General features: G+C 47.4%; 1 long non-coding RNA gene across 1 annotated transcript; it reads left to right on the forward strand.

The window, feature by feature from the left end:
* The first annotated feature begins 174 nt into the window (after positions 1-174).
* On the forward strand, positions 175-21935 carry LOC143819718 (uncharacterized). Its single transcript, XR_013225059.1, has 3 exons — positions 175-408; positions 2463-2605; positions 21285-21935. It is a non-coding gene; the product is annotated as an uncharacterized LOC143819718 (long non-coding RNA).
* The last annotated feature ends 415 nt before the right edge of the window (positions 21936-22350 follow it).

The following is a 22350-nucleotide window of genomic DNA, read 5'->3' on the forward strand; positions in this document are numbered from 1 at the left end:
TTGTTTCAAAAGCGCTTCTTAGCCTTGGGAGAAATGTCATATAAAAGCCTTATTGTATTCTCTTTGGGATTTAATATTTGATCCAATTGCACTTTGGTTGGCAAGTGTTGGTAATCTTCCTCCCAATGACAATTACAAGCTCAGTGCCTTTCTTTACATGTGCTGAATGCAATGGGAATTGACCTAGTTCTGGGTCTGCAATGAGATGCAGGGGAAGGTTAGGCACACAGCCTCCCTTTGAACAGCTCGGCTTAGGGCCAGTCCTGGAGGTTCATGGTGAAGAAGAATGACCGGCAGAATGCAATCCCTGCACCTTAATCATGGCCCAGCGAAGGATGGCTTCACACACGTAGCAGAATGATGTGTCAAAGGAGGACATAACTCAAGCGTCTCTTCTGGCGCAGAGTGGTAAGTCAGCAGAAATGCTGTATGAAGCTGTCTGCCCATGAGGCTGGGAGTTCGATCCCAGCAGCCGGCTCAAGGTTGACTCAGCCTTCCATCCTTCCGAGGTCGGTAAAATGAGGACCCAGCTTGCTGGGGGGTAAACGGTAATGACTGGGGAAGGCACTGGCAAACCATCCCGTATTGAGTCTGCCATGAAAACGCTGGAGGGCGTCACCCCAAGTTCATGCAGACATGATTTGGTGCTTGCACAGGGGGTACCTTTACTTTTACCTTTTACTCAAGCGTCTCTGTACTAGCAATCATGGTTCAGCATTCTCCTTAAAGTATATGTGTCCTGCTTGTTGTGTCGGTCATTATTTTATTAATCCTCCCCCTTAAGTTCGTTTTTATTACCCCCTTAAGTACTCTTCCACCAAGTGGCAAATAGAGTCCTGCAAGTCCTGTTCACTGGGAACAGAGCAGTTCTGCAGAAGTTGGAGTCACTGGGATGACTGGCGTGGGAGGCTTGGGCATAGCAGATGTCTCCACCAGTTCTGGAAGGTCCACAGTCAGGGAAGCCAGGGAAGGTTTTGGAGACATTGGCTCTGGAACCGCTGGCTGTGGATTTGCTGCGGACACTGGCTGCAACTCGTTCACGTGAGCCAAGATGCTGGAGGATGGTAGGAGGCCCTTGATGGCAGTGAATGCTGCCTGTTATACCTGGCCCCAGATCCAAGGGACCAGCAATGGAGAGGCTCTGTGATGGTGGCCTCTTCTCCCCAATTTGACCCCCTCCGGCACTGCTTCAAAATTGTCAGGAATTGGGCAACTGTGGGGTTGAGCCCAAGGAAGGGAAGGAGCTCAACCAGGATGTGCTGCCATTGAGGTTTCAGGGCTGTGAAGTACCCGGCAAAGCAGGGGATCCTCCACCCCAAGTGGGTAATGGGAACTTGGAGATTTGGGAGCAACAGGAGATCAAAAATTAAAATAAATTGAAATATTAAAAACTCACTAGTGTGACAAGTAAAATGATGACACCTCTGGATGCAACCTGGGCGTGACAATGTGTAGTCCTAGGAGTCACTGGGAACTCTATGACAAAGCTATAGAAGAAGAAGAAAGTTCCTAGAGTTACCAATTGTCACTTAGGGGCTATACTCAGAAATGAGGGCTATACTCAGAAATCAAGGCCCCGTATGTGCTTCTGGGCCCGGTGGGAAGGCCTCCTTCCCCCCCCCCTTCCCCCTGGCAGTGGCGCGGCCTTCCCACCAGGCCTAGAAGGCGGGAAGGCCTCTCCACCTCGAATAGGCCCCGGATGTGCTTCTGGGCCTGGGGGGAAGGCCTCCCTCTGCACTCACGCTGTCGTGCCTGGCTAGAACTCTGGCCTTTCCCAGTGAGAGCACAATAGCCCTTAACCAATTATTTATATTGCTCCCTGAGCGGTTTAAAGATATTTTATGCCACATTTCCACTGGGCCAGGCTCCCCATGGTGGTAAATAAAAAACAATAAAATCAGTTTTATAAAAACAGGTATAAAACAATTAAAAACAACAATGAAACAAAGACATCCAAACATTTAATGCGACACAAAAATCTGTTCCTTGCACAGAGTACACCGAAATATTTTAAAAGAAACAGCTTTGGTATGAAGCAAGTACAGAGACTAACAGAATTTGTGAAACATCCATTTTGAAGTCACCATTCCTGAAAATATAATTACTGCCTGGGGCTTAAATGCAAAAGGCGTTTATGTCTGTTTTATGGTTAACTTTTTTGAAAAACTCTCATTAGTTTAAGAATCAGGAAGAGAAAGTGTTAAAGTTTCCTAGCCTTCAGAAACATCTCTTCTTTTATTATATGGGTTATGCATCTCTTATTATGCGGGGTTAGAGGACTTGCAAAACTAATTTCACTTGCTCTGGTGTTTCATAGAATACTTAATTGACCAGAAGAGCAGAGCTGTTTTCTCCAGCTTTGCCAACATTCTGGGTTGAGTCTGCATGGGGCTTTTTATCCACTCCCAGCCTGAATAAATCCCTCCTATCTGCACTGAATTCGATCTCCGTTTTGATTTTAGGTGCTCCTGCTGCACTTGGCTCCCCTCCCTGCCCTGAGCTTCCTCAATCAAGTGCAGAATACTTTCTGTTTCAATTTTTTTTGGGGGGAGACCCGGGTTCAAATTGATCTGAATTCAGCAGGATCAACACCGGAAAAAACAAAGTAAGTGCAGAACCAGCCCTGGTCTCTCAAGTGTTTGCCTTGAAGTCTATTATTTCCCAGGAAAACAAACAATACTGCATTCTCCAACATGACTGTAATGAGGGTTTCTTCTTCCTCTACCCAAACAAGCTTCTGTCCCTCTTTTCTTTTGAAAAGCAACAACTGTAATTTATGTATCTGTAATTCTCAGGAAGAAGAGCCTCTTGTGGCGCAGGGTGCTAAGGCAGCAGACATGCAGTCTGAAAGCTCTGCCCATGAGGCTGGGAGTTCAATCCCAGCAGCCAGCTCAAGGTTGACTCAGCCTTCCATCCTTCCGAGGTCGGTAAAATGAGTACCCAGCTTGCTGGGGGGTAAATGGTAATGACTGGGGAAGGCACTGGCAAACCACCCCTTATTGAGTCTGCCATGAAAACGCTGGAGGGCATCACCCCAAGGGTCAGACATGACCCGGTGCTTGCACAGGGGATACCTTTACCTTTACCTTATGGCTCAGTAGGAAGGGACCTTGCGAGGAAGCACAACTGTCCTACCTGGATGGGGCATACCTACTAGTAGCATACTCAGCCAGGAACCTGGGTGTGACCTCTGACACCTCCCTTTCCATGGAGGAACAGGACACAAGAGTAGCATGGCTCGCATTCTGCCAAACTAAGCTACTGGCCCTACCAGGCCCCAGAACCCCTGGCCACAGTGATCCAAGCAATGGTCACCTCTAGGATGGATTTCTCCTACCCCTGTGTTGGTGTGCAGACTTCTAATCTGCCAAGCCAGCTCCTCCTCCACATGCAGCCAGCTGAGTGATTCTGGGCTCACCACAGCACTGATAAAGCTGTTCCAGCCAAGCAGAAAAATCAAGACTCTCTCAGCCCTCCCTCACAGGGTGTCTGTTGTGGGGAGAGGAATGGGAAGCTGACTGGAAGCTGCTTTGAGACTCCTTCAGGGAGAGAAAAGCGGCATATAAAAACCAGCTCTTCTTATTCTTATCTTTGATCCAGAAACTACAGCTGGCGCAGAATGCAGCAGCCAGAGTTCTTATAGGAACCCCATGGAGGACTCACATCCAGCTCGTGCTCCAACAGCTGCACTGGCTACCAGTTGAATACTGGATCAGGCTTAGGGTTCTGGTAATCACCTTCTTGTGGCGCAGAGTGGTAAGGCAACAGACATGCAGTCTGAAGCTCTGCCCATGAGGCTGGGAGTTCGATCCCAGCAGCCGGCTCAAGGTTGACTCAGCCTTCCATCCTTCCGAGGTCGGTAAAATGAGGACCCAGCTTGCTTGCTGGGGGGTAAACGGTAATGACTGGGGAAGGCACTGGCAAACCACCCCGTATTGAGTCTGCCATGAAAACGCTGGAGGGCGTCACCCCAAGGGTCAGACATGACCTGGTGCTTGCACAGGGGATACCTTTACCTTAATTCTCAGGAATCTAAAGAGGGCCACTGTTCCTGCTAGAAACAAGTTCTGCAATTGCCTTGGGGGAAAAACCTCTAGTATGCTGGGCTGAAATGAAATTTTGAAACAATAACCATCTGGTGATATTTCAAATTCAAATTGAATTGGGAAATGAAAGCATTGTAAAGGGCTTTTTCTGACACTTGCAACTTCACATTCTCAAGTACTCCTTACAATAGTTTGTCAAATCGATTATATTCACATAGTTATTTATTTCATTGGTATCTCAACTTTCTGCCTAATGTAGAGCCCAAGTATCTTACACATTCTTCTCTCCTTCTTTGATCCTTACCATAACCTTGTGATATGTTAGGCAGAGTGAGGGTATGACAGAGACCTTTCCCCACACAGGTAAATTTCCCTTCCAAAATGAAGCTCACTGTTCTACCCTATCACTAGTAGAACTTTTGGGGGCTTCACTTGGCCCTGGGAGCTTCTGGAAGGTGTAGAGCCACCTTTTCTTAACAAATCCTTTGTCAGAGTGACACTGAGAAGACACTTGTACTAATAAACTAACCAAATATTTCATTTACAAAGAGGAAAGGGGAGCTGGGATGAGGAATCACACTTCTATGCACAAATCAGTTCACAGGATTTTCTTATTGGTTTTAACAGACTTTTCCTATTTGAACATTGTTCTTCTTTGTGTTTTCCCTAAACACCTTGGTTTTACTTTGATCTTAGTGAGTTCTACTGAACCACCCTCTGGTTCATAGAAAGTGGACACTCTCAGCATGTGCGACAACTTTCTCCTTTCCTGCACAAACTAGTCCTGCACTCCCTTCTGAGGTGAATAGAGCAGCAATTCATACACCTGTACCTTGAGAAAAACATCCCTTATCCCCCCTCACCAACTAAGCAGGGTTCCACCTTCTCTTCCCAAGAAGGTTTCACCTCACACTTTGGCCTAATTGGGAATCATAGAATCATAGAGTTGGATGGGGCCATACAGGCCATGTAGTCCAACCCCCTGCTCAACGCAGGATCAGCCCAAAGCATCCTAAAGCATCCAAGAAAAGTGTGTATCCATCCTTTGCTTGAAGACTGCCAGTGAGGGGGAGCTCACCACCTCCTTAGGCAGCCTATTCCACTGCTGAACTACTCTGACTGTGGAAAATTCTTTCCTGATATCTAGCCTATATCGTTGTACTTGAAGTTTAAACCCATTACTGCGTGTCCTTTGCAGCCAACGGAAACAGCATCCTGCCCTCCTCCAAGTGACAACCTTTCAAATACTTAAAGAGGGCTATCATGTCCCCTCTCAGCCTCCTTTTCTCCAGGCTGAACATTCCCAAGTCCCTCAACCTATCTTCATAGGGCTTGGTCCCTTGGCCCCAGATCATCCTCGTCGCTCTCCTCTGTACCCTTTCAATTTTATCCACGTCCTTCTTGAAGTGAGGCCTCCAGAACTGCACACAGTACTCCAGGTGTGGTCTGACCACTGCCGTATACAATGGGACTATGACATCTTGTGATTTTGATGTGATTGGGAGTATTCACCTGACTCATGAATAGCCATTTCAGGAGTAGGTGTGGCTTTCAGCTGTTAGGCTGAAATGGCTGTGAGCCATTTCACTGGTTTTTTGGCTTCCTCCTGCTTGGAAGCGGTGGGAGTGAAAGAGATGGGTTTAATGTTGTTTACTTGGATTTTAGTAAAGCTTTTGATAAGGTTCCCCAAGATGTTCTGATGGATAAATAGAGACAGAGTTCAACGAGATCTGAACACAATGGAAAAATGGGCAAATGAGAACAAGATGCAATTTAATAAAGATAAGTGTAAAGTTCTGTATCTGGGTCGTAAAAATGAAAAGCATGCCTACTGGATGGGGGATACGCTTCTAGGTAGCACTGTGTGTGAACGTGACCTTGGGGTACTTGTGGATTGTAAACTAAACATGAGCAGGTAGTGTGATGCAGCGGTAAAAAAGGCGAATGCCATTTTGGGCTGTATCAACATGGGCATCACATCAAAATCACAAGATGTCATAGTCCCATTGTATACGGCACTGGTCAGTATGGCCCCTTCCAACTCTATGATTCTATGATTCTAATGGCTCATGGCCATTTAAACCTAATAGCTGATGAGTGGAAGCTACTTCACTAGTTGGTTTTGCTCTCCCTCCACCCCCACTTCCAAGCAAGGACACTTTAAACTGACTGGTGAAATGGCTCATAACCCACTTATTATCAGCTGTTAGGTGGGGGGAAGCAAAAATGACTGGTGAAATGCCTGTCTGCCATTTGAAAGGAACAGGCAGTTGTAGACCTGCCCTGTTCAGCTGTTAGGTTTAAATGGTCCAAACAACCAAATCAGACCAGACAAAAGACTGGTCAATGTTCAGGGAAGGCACCTTCCCAGAACATCCACTCAGGGGCTCAGAACCAGGCCAAGGTTTGTACCAAATGTTGGAAAGTGAACCTTGTGCCCATTCTTACTACGTATCCAGGAATGTCCAGGGCTGGCATTTTAAGGCTCTGAGCCTGTTTCTCTGAGCCATTTAACAAGGTCCCTGGGCAACAGGTGGGAGGGGAGGAGAGGCAGGCAGGCAAATAGGCCCATGTTAATAGAGCACCAGGACCCCCCAGTTACAATGATTCTCTCACTACGTGCAGTTAAAGGTTTTGGTGGATGGAATGATTCTCTCACAGCTCTCCGTGGCTCTCTGAACATGTGTCGGGGAATCAGCTGAATGTCTAGTTGCCCAAAAGAAATGTTACCAGTCTAGATGACATCAGAGGCAGGGATCTGAGAATGACAGCTCCTAAGAAAGAAACATCTGCCCCTTCCCTGGTAAGAAATCAGAAGGCTCTGGCCTTGGGGCTTTAGCCTGGCACAGAGCAGACGTGACCTGTCCACTTTACTCTAATTGAGATCAGGCTCCATTTTGTCTGCTTGTTTTCCCCACAACTCCCATGGTAGTCTCTTTGAATTATCACAACATTCTCATGCCTCCTCCTTCTGGCTCCCAGCCATCCTTCTTTCTCTCAAAGACAACGGGATTGCAGCTTTCTTTCTAAACATAGATTCAAATGGGCAGCCGTGTTGGTCTGAAGTAGCCCAATAAAATCAGAGTCCAGGGGCACCTTTAAGACCAACAAAAATTTATTCAAGGCGCGAGCTTTTGAGTGCAAGCACCCTTCGTCAGACTATGATCTTCTTACATGACAGGGAATAAACATACTTTCTAAACATACTTATGCTTGGTGTAGCAGTTAAAACCTCTAATCTGGAGAGCTGGGCTTGATTTCCCATTCTTCCTCCACCTGCAGCCAGCTGGGTGACCTTGGGCCTGTCACGGTTCTCTCAGAACTCTCTCAGCCTCCCCTCCCTCGCAGGGTGTCTGCTGTGGGAAGAGGAAGGGAAGGCAATTGGAAGCCGCTTTGAGACTCCTTCAGGCAATGACAAACAGGATAGAAAACCTCTTCTTTGTCTTCGGCAGCAGCATAAAATACATACCTAGGAGCAATTGCAATAAAAGGCTCCATCCACCCTCCCTGGAGGGTGCCTGGGATCCAGAAGCATTTGAGAACCTTCCCAAGGATCAAACCTTCTGAAGAATCCATCGCTGGGGTGTCCTGTCTCTGAGTGAGCAATTCTCCCGATATACCAAGCTGTACCAAAAGTATTACCATCAATGTCATTAACATAACATTCTTGACCAATTAAGACACAGGGTTCCTCCTTTGAGTCTACAATAATCTCTAAAGCCAATCTCTTGTGGATGGCCAGTTGCCTTATCTCATTTTGCTCTTGGGCCAAATTTAGAATTGCCCTCTCAGTACTGTTAGCCATCATTTTAAAAATTCCATGAAGTGGAATGACAGCCTTTCCCGGCACACAGGTGGAGGTTGCACAAAGAATAAAAAGAACACCATCTACAGTCCAGTCATTCATCTCTCTGGGTTTAGGCCGCCTCCCTATAATTTTGGATTTTTCCTTCTGGTAGCTTGTCTCTAACTTGAATGGGAAGTATCAGTCTAGGAAGAGAACAATTACCTGACCAATGTTCTGGCAATGCATGAATCATAGAAATAGAGAATAACAGAGTTGGAAGGGATCTCCTGGGTCATCTAGTCCAGCCCCCTGCACTATGCAGGTCACTCGCAACTAGGGTTGTACATGGCGACATGCAAATTGGCCGTTCCAGGCCGACGCAGCCTGCGTGTGTGCACCACATTATGCACCGGTGCCCATGCCTCCCCTTCTCCCCCTGCAGTATGGTGCTGGCTGCATCGGCCTGGAACGGCCAACTCAGAAGCCGCCGCGCACAACCCTACACCTACTGTCACCTGCCACCCCCTTGGACCTCCACAGAATCAGCATGGTAAGCCTTTCTTCCACACACCTAAATCCATTTTCCTTAGAAATGTCACAGCTGTTTTCTTGACCTTCTGTTCTAGTACAAATGCCAAGATATTTTTTTAAGTATGGAAAAACAGTTTTGCCACTCATTGCCCTGTGAAGTAAGTTCAGTAGCAATGGGGAATTCCAACCTCTGTCCCTCCTCAAAAACAAAAACCTGAACCCAAATCCTGAAATGGTGCTGGGAAACACAAATAATCCATAACACATTCCTGAAATCTAAATTTTAAAAAATAGATCTTTTTTTTCCTAAGTGTAAATTGCTAGTTCAAAGGAACTAGGAAAATTCTTGCTATTCCTGACAGTGAGTCTTATACTATCAAGAGGCAGAATGTGGGGGGCCTAAATCTCATTTCTGTGGCTTGAGATTCCTTAGAGTGGAAGCAGGTATCTAAATGCACATTATAGTTCTTTACTAAAGATGCATGAGAATGCCATAAAACTCACCAGGAGTCTATATGTCATGATTTATTCAGTACCAAGCCAATAAGCTTCTTTAGTACTATTTCCTGAGCAATTGAATGCTAGTAGATATTGCTGAAAGACTTACACTTAATGGGGCCTTAATAGCTTTGGCACAAGGAGTTGGTAGATACTGGGATGTTTCTAACTGTACAAAGATAGGATCCTGTCTTAAAGACAAAGAGTGCAAGCGTAATGCAGTCAAAAGTGTTGCTGACATAAAAATAAAATCATTAGGTAAATTATAGTTCCATGGCTGGCAAAAATAGATTTAGTGTTTCAATGTCACATTAAATGTTTGAATTACCAGTTTCCTTCAAAGCTAAACAGCCAGAAAGAGTTTTTCTTTGGAATGTCTCATTACTTTGCTCAAATTGTATCCTCCCCCTCATCTAATCCTTTGTTGAGTCAGATGCCAAAAGCATAATGGCACCAATTATAGTATAAAATAAACACAGGAGAACATTTTAATATATATATAAACTCATCCCATTTGGGGCACAATTCCATCTGTAAACTGCATTCCGCAGTACAAATAAAAGACTAAGGGGTGTATGGATAGGCTCAGTCCGGGATGGGGGGGCAACAATTGGCCCCTTGGCCCTGGACTGACAAGCGGAGGGGCCAATCGGAAGGCGCTTTGCTTCGCGCCTTCCGATTGGCCCCTCCGCTTGTCAGACCGGGGCCAAGGGGCCAATCCGATTGGGCCCTCACCAGGATAGAGCGGAGTTCCATCCCGACAGGAGGCGCTAAGCCCACCCAGGGGCAATCTGGAGACATGGCTGCCAGTCTGCTCCTGACCACCGCAGGGAGAGGAGGTCAGCAGGGCTGCCAAGGGGGATGAGAACAGAGGCTTGGAGAGGCTGTGCCAGCCCTTTTCACCCCAAGGCTGTCCTAACTGCCATGTCCAACTGCAAATGGCCTCAGAGCCCCGACAGAGCTGGCAGGAGGCTGCAGAGTGCTCCCCTCCTCCTCCCCCCCTTCAGGCCTGCTGCGAAGGAGCCTCTGACAGGCCCTGACTGAGGGGAGGGAGGCCTTTCCAAGAGCAACGCAGGGGAGCCTGAGGGCCTTCCTTTTGAGGGGGGGGGGGACTTTCCCCTTCTGCCAAACAGTTGCCTGACAGGGAGGCCGCAGAAAAGCCCCTTCTCTTAAGTGACTGTTTTCAAGCTTGGCCTGGTAAATAAAATCTCCTATGAACTCAAAGAAATGTGGCCCAGAATTTCAAGTGTAGTTAGCTTTACATAAAGTAGACAGTGAGACTTTGGGGAAAACTAGGGCCCATTCCGCACCAGGATCAATGTGGCAAATTCATTACGGAAAGAAAAAACGCAATTTAAAATAGTGGAATTCAGCGTAACGCATACCTGCCTTTGTAGTGGAATCCAGTTGCGTTTCAATCATTTCCCACAGGTTTCCGGTCTCGCCAAAAATCGCTAGAAAGGAAGCGATATTTGCTGTGCTTTGTCCCGCCCCTGGCCTTCAATCAAACGAGCAGCTAATGGGCGGTTGTTACCATGCTCCGGAAAAGCCCCTTTGCCTTTAAGAACATGTTTTTAAAAAAAGAAAAGCACATGTTGCAATGAATATGCCTTGATTCCTCCTAACGTAGAGACCCATCTAGCTGGCAGCTGGCGTGTGAGCTGCTGTTTCATCGTTGCCACGCTCCCCCGACTGAAAAAAAAATCCCCCCCCCCGTGCATGGGCGTGATTTTCAGAAGGGCAGACATCACCAGCGAAGCAACCAAGTGGATTCTGGGGCCATGTGCATTCCTTTTGAAGGGGTGCTTGAGAGGGGGGAGAGCTTTCCCTTCAGCCTGCCTAGAGATGAGCTGTACTTCCAGGGGATTCTCAGACCCCACCTGGAGGCTGGCTTCCCTAAACCTCAGGGGGACACAATGCTACACAGTCACCCCTCCAAAGTAGCCATTTTTGCCTGCAGAGCTGGTCTGTATAGTCTGGAGATGAGCAGCAATTCCAGGCCCCACCTGGAGGTTGGCAGTCCCTGGTCTGAACATATTCCTTGAAGTCTGAAAGTGGGGCCACAAAGTGTGTAATGCCCCCACAGCTACCTAGTACCCCCTGACCTATTTTAGGTCAAGAAAACATTGCAGAGAGGAGGTAAGGTTGCCAGATTGGTGTAGATTCATCTTCTGGAATTCCACATTACCTAGGTGTGCATAAATCTGACTAAGGTCAAGGCTGCTGTGCACAGAGGGACCTCCTCTTAGGGTTGCCATCTCCCAAGTGAGGCTCTCTACCCCACCTCCCTCACAGAAGGCGATTGGAAACTGCTTTGAGACACCTGAAGCCTGCTGGGCCACTGTAGCCCATTCCCAGTTCTCTCAGACCTCTCGCAGCCCCACATCCCTCACAGGTTGTCTATTGTGGGGAGACGAAGGGAAAAGGTGTTTGTAAACCACTTTGAGACTCCTTTGGGTAGTAAACAGCAGGGTACAAAAATCCATCTTATACTTCTAAGGAGCAGCCGGGAAAGAAGCATTTGGCCACATAACATTTTATCAACAGTAAAAAAATGGAGACAGAAGAAGCCGGGTGGACACCTGTGTACTGTGACTACCCCATGTGTATTAGGGCAGGGGGACAAGAAGGGAAATGATGCTGAATGCAGAACTGGGGGGAATTGGTTGCCATGTAATTTCCCCTTAAGAAGAGTCTCCAGTCTGATTTTCCCTTCACATATCTGAGGACATGGCTCTGGAAAGCTCATCTGTAACCACTATGCCACAATTCCCAAAGGTCAGTCCTCTCCCACACTCAGTGAACATTCCACACCACAGGTTGTTGACACCCATATCTCCACACCCACGTCCTCATTTGTCACCACGTCACCACAACCTCCCACACAACACACATATTCAGCCCCATGCCCCTACAGACTGGACAGCTACTCCCCTTCCTCTTCCCATTGCCAAGCTCTAGCGCCCGTTGTCTTCCTGGATACAACGGGTTTTGCCTCTAAAGGTAAAGGTATCCCCTGTGCAAGCACCGAGTCATGTCTGACCCTTGGGGTGACGCCCTCCAGCGTTTTCATGGCAGACTCAATACGGGGTGGTTTGCCAGTGCCTTCCCCAGTCATTACCGTTTACCCCCCAGCAAGCTGGGTACTCATTTTACCGATCTCGGAAGGATGGAAGGCTGAGTCAACCTTGAGCCGGCTGCTGGGATCGAACTCCCAGCCTCATGGGCAGAGCTTTCAGACAGCTGCCTTACCACTCTGCGCCACAAGAGGCTCTTTTGCCTCTAGTTATAGCATAATCCTAGTAGTGCCCAATCCTCTTCCTGAACAATTAATGTGCATTTCTGCTCCCATAGAAATTACTATTGAATCATAGAATCATAGAATCATAGAGTTGGAAGGGGCCATACAGGCCATCTAGTCCAACCCCCTGCTCAATGCAGGATCAGCCCCAAGCATCCTAAAGCATCCAAGAAAAGTGTGTATCCAACCTTTGCTTGAAGACTGCCAGTGAGGGGGAGCTCACCACCTCCTTAGGCAGCCTATTCCACTGCTGAACTACTCTGACTGAGAAAAACTTTTTCCTGATATCTAGCCTATATCGTTGTACTTGAAGTTTAAACCCATTACTGCGCGTCCTCTCCTCCGCAGCCAACAGAAACAGCATCCTGCCCTCCTCCAAGTGACAACCTTTCAAATACTTAAAGAGGGCTATCATGTCCCCTATCATGTCCACAAATTGAGATTTGTGGAGCAGAAATGCGGCCATAGACCCCCACTGAATAGAGCGTGTGGATTAGCATTGACCAGTGTTCCCTGCTCGCAGAGGCTGCGGAGAGCCTTCCTGGCCCCTTGGTCATGCAGGGCTGGGTGGGGAGAGGGAGGCCTCCCTTGCCCCAAGGGCCGGGAAGGCCTCTGGTTCTCTCTCCTTTCATCTCTTTTTCTCCCTCTCTTTCTGTCCATTCTTTCTCTCCATTCTTCTTTCTACTGTTTCTCTTTCCTGCTTCTTTCTGCCTATATTTCTTTTTCCCACTCTCTTTTCCCTCTCTTTTCTACTTTCTTAGAAGAAATCCCCCCCTCTCTCTCTCTCTTCATATCTTTCTGTCTTTCATTACTCTCTTCCCCAATTACAATACCTCTCCCTGCTGCCCCCATTTTATGAATCATGCCCAGGAACTTATTATTACATTCAGGACATTTATCCACAGCCAATAAATATGCACTTTTGGTTTCAGGAAGTAAAGCATGGATACATTCTCAGCCTAGCTACCTCACAAGGTAGTTGTGATGATAAAATGGAGGGGTGGAGAATGATGGAAGCCACTTTGGGTGAAAGTTGGGATAGATGGCCCATGAGGTCCCTCATGACAACATTCCTGGAAGAAACTTCAGCCCTTACCCCATTTCAGTCCGGTTTCTGGCCTGGCCATGGGGTGGAAACAGCGCTAGTCGCCCTGACAGACGGTCTCCGCTGCCAACTGGACTGAAGTGGGTCAGGGCTGCTGATACTATTAGACCCGTCAGCACCGTTTGACCCAGTCGATCATGAGCTCCTAGCTCATCACCTCGCCGATGCTGGGATATGGGGGACAGCCCTCAAATGGCTGATCTCCTTCCTCCAGGGTCACAGACAGAGGGTAGCAATAGGAGTATCTAGCCGCCACCAGCTCACATGTGGAGTCCCACAAGGAGCAATCCTCTCTCCTATCCTATTTAATATATTCGTGCGCCCTCTTGCCCATTGGTGCGGAGGTTTGAGCTAGGTTGACACCAATATGCGGATGACACCCAGCTCTTCCTCCTGATGGATGACTGCCCTGACTTTCCCCCAGCATTAGCCAGATGCCTGGAAGCAGTGGCAAAATGGATCAAGCAGAGTTGTCTGAAGCTCAACCCTGCAAAGACGGAGGTCCTGTGTTTGGGTAGGAAGGGACCATGGGAGGAACCATGTCTGCCCACCCTGGACAATGAGCAGCTCTCAGCAATGCACTCCACCAGGAACCTGGGTGTGATTCTGGATGCTTCCCTTACAATGGAAACCCAGGTCACAAGGGTAGCGTGGCTGGCATTTTACCACCTGTGCCAAGCCAAACTACTAGCGCCCTACTCGGACCTGGCCCCCACCTGGTGGAATGAGCTCCCTGAAGAGATCAGGGCCCTGCCTGAACTCCCAATATTTTGCAGGGCCAACAAAAGGCCTGCTTGAGGCCGACTGACCCAAAACATCTACAGGTCCCCCCCCCCACCCCCAGACTAAGAGGGCGAACCTACCGAGGCAGTGCCAAAGTTATTGCTTTTGAAATGTTCTACTTATTCTAGTTAGTATGTTATTGTTATATTGATATTGCTCTATGTAAATGTTCTAAAATATTTTATGTAAAATATAATATTTTATTTTTATACTGCCCAGAGCCTTAGGGAAGGGCGGTATAAAAATCTAAATGAATAAAATAAATAAATTAGTGGAATTAATACCTTAAACTACAATATTGTATAATACTGGGGTTGCATTAAACATGTTCTTACTCTTTTTTCAGTCCAAGCCCCCTGACTCCAAAAGGTTTACTTTAATTTACTGACCTCTTTGCGTGGCCAGTGCCAGAATGCTCAGCTGCTTGTTCACACCCAGGCTCTGGCAAAACAACTAGCTAAAAGACAGAAGTCATGGGATGCCAGACACGGGGTCACTGCTAAATGAACAGGGGCAGCGGAGGGTGAACAAGATGGGATTGGAATCATATTTTATAGACCATGATAGACTTAAGTCAGCATCAATGATGTTTTTAAAATGCTACAGATTAAAGGTAACCAACAGAGAACAGAGCTCTGCCCGGGAGTCCTCAGGAAGGAACATTTTTATATTCTTCAAAGTTAGCAAAAAATAGTGATTTTTTTAATGCTGGATTACAATCACATTTGTGCAACCACAGCATGAACAAGAGTTTGCATCATTGAATTAGATTTGGGATTTTGAGAGGTTGCTGCAACTCTTATCTTCCACTGGAAGAGAGCAGCCTAAGGAATTTGTGGCTTCACTGACCCCAATCCTATGGTTTGCAGAACAATACATGAAATATTGTGAAAGAGATTCAAACACACACACACACACACACACTAGCCACAGTGCTCACAACAGGGGGCCCCATTGGTAAATGCTGGTGTACCTTTCAACAAGCAACTTCTTCTCCCAGATAGGTGCACGCTTTCAGAAGGTAAAGATAGGGGTGCCAAGTTCCAGGGGTTGGCTGGAGATCTCCCAGAATTCTCACTAATTTCCATTCTCCTGGAGAAAATGGATGTTTTGGAAACTAGACTCAATAGCATTATGCCCTGCTGCCTCCCCAGGCTCCCAGGAATTCCCCAAACTGGAGCAGGCAACCCTAGGGAAAGGCCCCCCTCTACCCTTTTTACCTTGCAGCCTGCAGCAAAACCTAACAACAGGATTTCAACTGTAACTTCCGTGACAGAGCTGAACCAAGGCAACTGAGGCGGTGGAAGGTCAGGACAAGGAAGACCATCTTGAGAGTGGGCATTGTTCAGGGAAACCAAGGGGTAGCAAGAGCAGTAGGGCAATAAAATAAGTTGACAGGCACTCAGAAATGGCCTCAAAGTTGCCCTGTTGGGAATAATCAAGAGTTAGCCCTTGCCCAAGCGAGTGTCTGTTATGGACACGCATCTACACGTCCTTTGTTGAAAAGCAGAGGTAGGCCTCTGCTCATTTCAGGTTAAAGCAATAACAGTGTCAAGCATGCAGGCCACACCGTGAGCCAGTTCGTGAGAGAATTGGGTAAGGGCAGTTCTGCAGGGCTTCTATGAATGTGCGGAAGGCCAGTGTAATTGCAATAAAAAGCTTTAACAACATAAAAATGTTTACTGTATGCGTTTATCTGTTACTGTAGCCACAATGATGCATGTGTAGGAGCAGAAAGTAGCTTATATTACAGCAAATATGAGGGCAACTGATGGTAGCCATCTTAGGGTGGGAGGAGCTCTTCAGTATTACATACCTAAGCTGCCAAGACAACTTCTTTGCCAGACACCTCCTGGCACTTCTTAATGTATTCCTTATCCCTGCCCCCCCCCCCACTTAATAGCAGAGTCATGTTCCCCCCCCCCCAAGGCAGCACATATCTGACTTCAAGCACTGTTTCGGCTATAATCTGAAAAGAAATGCTCTTTGCTGTAAGCGCATCTGGAAGTGTGGGATTGTGGAGAGGTAGATTAGTGCCACTGTTTGAAAACACTTCACTCTGCTGCCTAATTGAATTGCAAATGAACAAGCATTAACTTTTCCTTATAGTGCATGACGCAGGTCTTAGTCTCCCTTAAGTTTGATGGAACTTCCAAACAACAGAGGTATTTGTAAAGCAAGGAGCCCATCAAATACTTCTTCACTCAAAGAGTAATGAACATGTGGGATTCACAGCCGCAGGAAGTGGTGGTGGCTAGAAGCAGAGACAACTTCAAGAGAGGATTGATAAACGTGTGGAGCAGAGATTCATTAGTAGCTACTACTCACAAGGTATAGATGGAACACTCTGTTGAAGGCAGTGATGCTCTTGACCCTTGGTGCTGGGGGGGGTAGTGGGAGGACTTCTAGCCTTGCTTATGGACCTCCTGATGTTCCCTGAGTCTTGACTACTGGATGACACTGGATGGGCCATTGGCCTGATCCAGTGTAGCTTCTCTTATATTCTTATGTCTGGGATGGCGAGGCCTGTACTTTTGGTGTTTGGGGGGGGGGGGGCAGGGGAAGGGCTTCTGGAGTTATGGCCCGGCTGGTGGACCACCTTATGGAATTTGGATTTTGGCTACTGTATATCACACAACATTCGACTGGAAGGGCCATTGGCCTGATCCAACATGGCCTTTCACCTCGGCCGCAAACTCATGACGTGGGCTTGGACAAGCTGATACTCTTTCAGTCTCCCCGTCCCCCATTCACAATATGGGTGTCACACCCCTCTTCTGCACTGCACAGTTGTAAGGAGTACTGATCAGAGCAATACATATGCAACTCTTGGAGCAATTAGAAAATTACTATAGAGGTACTAAGTATTAGTGGAAGTCCGTTCCCACCCAGTGTCCGATCATGCTGGTGTAGTGGCTTTCTAGTATGGAGTGCCCCTCTTGTGGAGGGCTAGGCTTGGAGAGTGTTGGTAGACTTCAGAGAAATAAGAGAAAAAGAGAGAGGCTTCAGAGAAAGACAGGATCATGAGGCAAGCCAGTCAGTAGACTGACTCACACTGGGGATGTGCGGGTGGCCTTCTTGTACTCAGAGGCAGGTAGAAGGTGGGATGAAATCTAGCAGGCAGACAATATCAGAACGGTTGGACTTATGCCAGCCAGCGGAGAACAGAGGCTAGTGATAAGAGTCAGTGTCTGACGAGTGGAGTAGGGTTGCGTGTTTCAGTATACTTTGGCCGCTTTGGCAATCACCAAAGTGTGCCGAAACCTGCCAGAACGTGCAATCCTAGTATGGAGGCACTTTTAGCAGGACTCTTACCCAGATTCCTAGAAAGCCTCAAGGTGACGTTTGAGCCTGTAATGCTTCATGGCAAGAGGCGGAAACCCTCCATTGGCCCAGGGCCTTCTCTGGGCCTTTTAGGGTTGCTAGCCTAGCATGAAATGCCCAATTAGAATGAGCCCTAGGCTGGAAAACCTTCTATGATTTTTATCCAACTGCAGAAGAATAGAAACACAAATTGACACAGGTGGGATTGATCCCCAAAAGGTACCTATGCAGAGAACAATACAATCAAATGCTGTTAAATACTGTACCCTTGGAGGCTGGGAGAGATGATGCCCCTACGGGTCGAGCCAATAAGCTGGCGTCTCCACTCCCCTTGGTCATCTCATGGGACCACCCTGTAGCGACCGAGTCAACTGTCCAAAGTTGATGACAGGGGCCAAAAAACTACTTCCATGCCCCCCCCCCCCGCCTCAATTGTTTACATGGGCAGTAACAACAAACACTTCTTCCATTTTTCCTCAAGCCTGGCATTAGGTCAATTTGACATAAACATAACATAAAGACTAGCTACTGGGAGCCTCCTTCCTCAAGCTTATCGAAAGCTGCATTCCAGAAAGACAGCAAAGTGCTTTATGCAAACTTGGTCTGCTGATTCAGAAAACAATTCTGGATACAAAAATCTTAACCAGTTTCTACTAGGTGAGCAACATAAATCGGTCACCCCTCAACCCACCAGTCCCTTTGCCCTCTCAGTCTCTAAGCCCTCAGGAGCCCCCAGGGCTTCTTGTCCAGCACGCATGGCTGGCCACGTTCTTTACAACTGCCCTTGAGAGCCTAAAGGCCCAGGAGTCTCAGGGTCTGCACATCCATCGTGTCATCCTTATCTTCTGAAGAGCAGCCATCAGGCCCAGGACAGGCAAGAAGAAGAAGAAGAAGAAGAAGAAGAAGAAGAAGAAGAAGAAGAAGAAGAAGAAGAAGAAGAAGAAGAAGAAGAAGAAGAAGAAGAGTTGGTTCTTATATGCCGCTTTTCCCTACCCGAAGGAGGCTCAAAGCGGCTTACAGTCGCCTTCCCTTTCCTCTCCCCACAACAGACACCCTGTGAGGTGGGTGAGGCTGAGAGAGCCCTGAGATTACTGAAGAAGAAGAAAAAGAGTTGGTTCTTATATGCCGCTTTTCCCTACCCGAAGGAGGCTCAAAGCGGCTTACAGTCGCCCTCCCTTTCCTCTCCCCACAACAGACATCCTGTGGGGTGGGTGAGGCTGAGAGAGCGCTGATATCACTGCCCGGTCAGAACAGTTTTATCAGTGCCGTGGCGAGCCCAAGGTCACCCAGCTGGTTGCATGTGGGGGAGCGCAGAATCAAACCCGGCATGCCAGATTAGAAGTCCGCACTCCTAACCACTACACCAAACAAGCAACACACGACAGTTTTATTGACTGAATATCCCAGTGGGCCTTTGAAGGAAAAGCATTTCTAAACAGCTGCAGCTTGTCTGCTGTGATGCTTCCCTGCCATAGCTAAGAGACGGTATGGGAGGTATTAGGCAGATACAGGCCACACTCTGTAATCTACAGATGACCTGCAATTCCCGGAGATCCAAAGGCTCCACCTGGAAGTTGGCATCCCTGTTATTCATTGAATGTTTTCCTTATTTTTGCTTTGTGTAGTTTATTGTCGTGATTTTTTTAGTGGTGCGTTGGTTGGCTATGTTCTCATAACATGTAAACTGCTTTTTGATGCAGACATAGGTGTTGTTTTTAAAGTTCTTTAAATAAATGAAGTACACTGAAGCACAAGAAGGAAGTGTGTCAGTAATTTTGCTACACCAGTTTGAGAGAGAGACTTTAATAAATCACAGGGGGGAAAAAAAACAGTTGTGTCTTTTCTGGAAGCTGGCTAGAGATACCAGCCTCTGCGGGAGAGCTAAAGAAGGCTGGTTGATTTTGCAGAGCCAAAGAAGCAGGAAAAAAATTGGCATGGTGGCTTCTCAATAAAGATATATTTAATCCATTTGTTTGAAGCCTTGTCCATATATTTATATGTCCATATGTTTATATACAAAAGGATATATAGTCAAAATGGGTTCCGGATATTCAAAATCAAATTTATTTGATACAGCACTGTGGCCAGATAAAACAGATAATGAGAAAAAACATTTCACAGTAAAAAATTGCAAAATCAGGGAGCCAGTACAAAATTTAAAATATATAAAATTGTATAATTGATGCGCACATTATAAAAAAATGCATATTAAAATACCTCTAAAAATCTTCACTTAAGCTTAAGTTGTCTTTCCCGTGTGCTAAGCACATGCGCACAAAATTTAATGGGAGGAGTTTGGTTATGAGCCAATCAGGCCCATCATTGGCCCCTGTACACCTCTGATTGGCTGTCTACCCACTGGCTGTCCAATCAGATTAGAACTCCTGCCCCTAACCATCTTCCCACAATTTTGCTGCTTCTTTCTGGCCCCTCAGACACCGCTCTTGAGGTGAGTGAGCTGCCAGGGGTGCCTGGGGGCCCTTTGGCTTCGCTCTCCTGAGGCAATGGAGTTTAGGGAAGAGTTTAGGCAAGCCAGCCTGTGGGCCTTTACGCACGGGGATCTTTGTTGCAAATTGTTTGCGGAATGAAAAATCGCCATTTAAAATAGTGGAATTCGTCGTTATGCATACCTGCCTTTGTAGTGGAATCAGTTGCGTTTTTTAGCGTTTCCCACAGGCTTCCGGTCTCGGCAGAAATCGCTAGAAAGGAAGCGCTATTGCCAAGCTCGTCCCGCCCCTGGCCGTCAAGCAGCCAATGGGCAGCTGTTAGCATGCTCCCAAACAGCCCCTTTCCCTTTAAGAAAGGTTTTTTTTAAAAAAAAAAAACAGACCCATAGCAACGAATCTAGGTAGATTCGTTGCAACGGAGAGACCCATCCAGCTGCCTAATGTGAGCTGTCGTTTGATTGTATGATCGTTGGCACGCTGCCTCGAGTGATAAAAAAAAATCCCCCCCCCCTCTCACGGGCCCGATTTTCGGCTGAATTAATGTGTAAAAAATAAAGGGACTTTATTTCAGCAACGTCGTGCGTTAAGGCAAATTAGTAGCGTTTTCAATTAGCAACCATTGTGCTATTTTGAAGCCGTGCGAAATGGCCCTGTGTCTTCTCTGAGGGGGGAATTACCCATGGCTTAGTGGTAAAAAAGGCTGACGTCTGTCTCAAGATTATTTTGGGGTGCATCCTTGCCCCAGTGTCCTCCTCGCTGTTCTAGGGCTTGGGTGGCCAAACTGTGGCTCTCCAGATGTCCATGGGCTACAATCCCCCTGCCAGCCCCTGCCAACAGTTAAAGAACGGAGCCTTCTAAACTGGAGAGCTCTCCCAGCTCCAGGATGTCTGCTATGAGGAGAGGAAGGCCTCCTCCCTCCACCCCCCTCCCCGAAACCAACCCACCTCCCACTTGCATCCCCCCCACAAACCTTCCCCAGCCAAGCTCACCTGCAACGCAGCTAATGCGGCTGGATCCGGGACCCCTTTCTCTAACAAAGGGCTGTCATGGCCTCCTTTCTCAGATTGCATCGAAGTGCCCTCATTTATCTGTACTAAACAACATAAAATATATAAAGAATAAATATACTCATGCAGTTTTCATCAGTAAGCACACAAATTATTCTACATAAATGTTACAAAATGTTGCCGCACAGTATAAATTGGCTGCTGGCTCAAAATTTCATGGAGGAATCCACAGAAGCTCACAAGAAGCAATTCCCCAAAGACGGGCCTCAGGATCAACTTTTTTCAATGTTCCGGCTAAACAGCAGATGCATCCAGTGCTTGAAGCCACAGCCTCACAGAAAGCATGGAAGGTCCCAAGGGGCATTGACCCCGTGTGTAAAGCTGATCAATGATGTGACTGTCGAATTGGGTTTGCCAAAGACTTACAGGAATGTGCATCCGGTTTTTCATTCCAGCCTGCTGCGGCGAGCCCCTTTGCCGGACGTGTGGCACCCTCCGCTCTCAACGCCTGTACCTGTCTTTATTGACAAGGACACCCACTACGAAGTCAACCAGATCTTGGACTCTCGTTTGCACAAGGGCCGGCTCCAGTACTTGGTGGATTGGAAAGATTTCCCTTCGGGGGAAAGGGAGTGGGTCGATGCGGGGAATGTGAAGGCCCCCCGCCTTCTCAGAGCGTTCCACCGTGCCTTCCCAGAGTGTCCTCGACCAGTGGATGCGGGCTAGTGGGGGGAGTCTATTTTGGGGTAGAAGGATGTCAGGATTAGAAAACCCTGTCATTAATTAGCCTGAGTTCTTCCATGTCAGTTTTATTGCTTGGTGCCTGGGAGCTCCAGGCCCTATATCTTGCTAACTAGTGGAAAGTGAAATGTATGTTATTGTAACCATTATCTCCTTCGTGGGGCCTCTCGGCTGGGTCTGGTTCTACTGCAAATACCATCTTATCTGAGACAGCCAAGGCAGCCAAGGCCATGTGAAAGTAACACTGTTTTTAATTGCATGTGTCTTCTCTCTCACTCTCCCCTCCCTTGGGAACTTTCAAGTTTTGGGCGGGAGAATTGTATTGATAAAAAGAAGCAAATCTGTCCTCAGGCCAGATTTGACTTTGCCAGTCTAGATGTATGAAGTACTTCTCAATTAAACTTTCTATTTCCAAGAAGTTGGTTGTGAGTTCTTGCAACGTCTGACACCGTGGACCTAATGTTTCAAAGGCAAAGATATAGAAACTCTCTCTCTCTGCAGCAACCTTTTATTGATATCAGTCTCAGAATTACAGCTCCTCCCCAGTCCACAGAGATCAGCTGCGCTGGAGAAAATGGATGGCTAGAGGGGGGCTTCTGTGGCCTTGGCCCCAATGGGCGTCTGCTGCTTTGCCAGGCCAGGCTGCGGAGGCAGGAGAGAGAAGGGCTGGACACAGACCTCACTCTTACCATTCAAAGTCCAATGAGCATCCAGGGCTGAATCTGCACTCACTTTCTTTATTCCATTGTGGATCCTGCTGAATCCAGATCGATTTGAGCT

Source organism: Paroedura picta, chromosome 10 (genome assembly GCF_049243985.1).
Source record: "Paroedura picta isolate Pp20150507F chromosome 10, Ppicta_v3.0, whole genome shotgun sequence".
Classification (NCBI taxonomy): Eukaryota; Metazoa; Chordata; class Lepidosauria; order Squamata; family Gekkonidae; genus Paroedura; species Paroedura picta.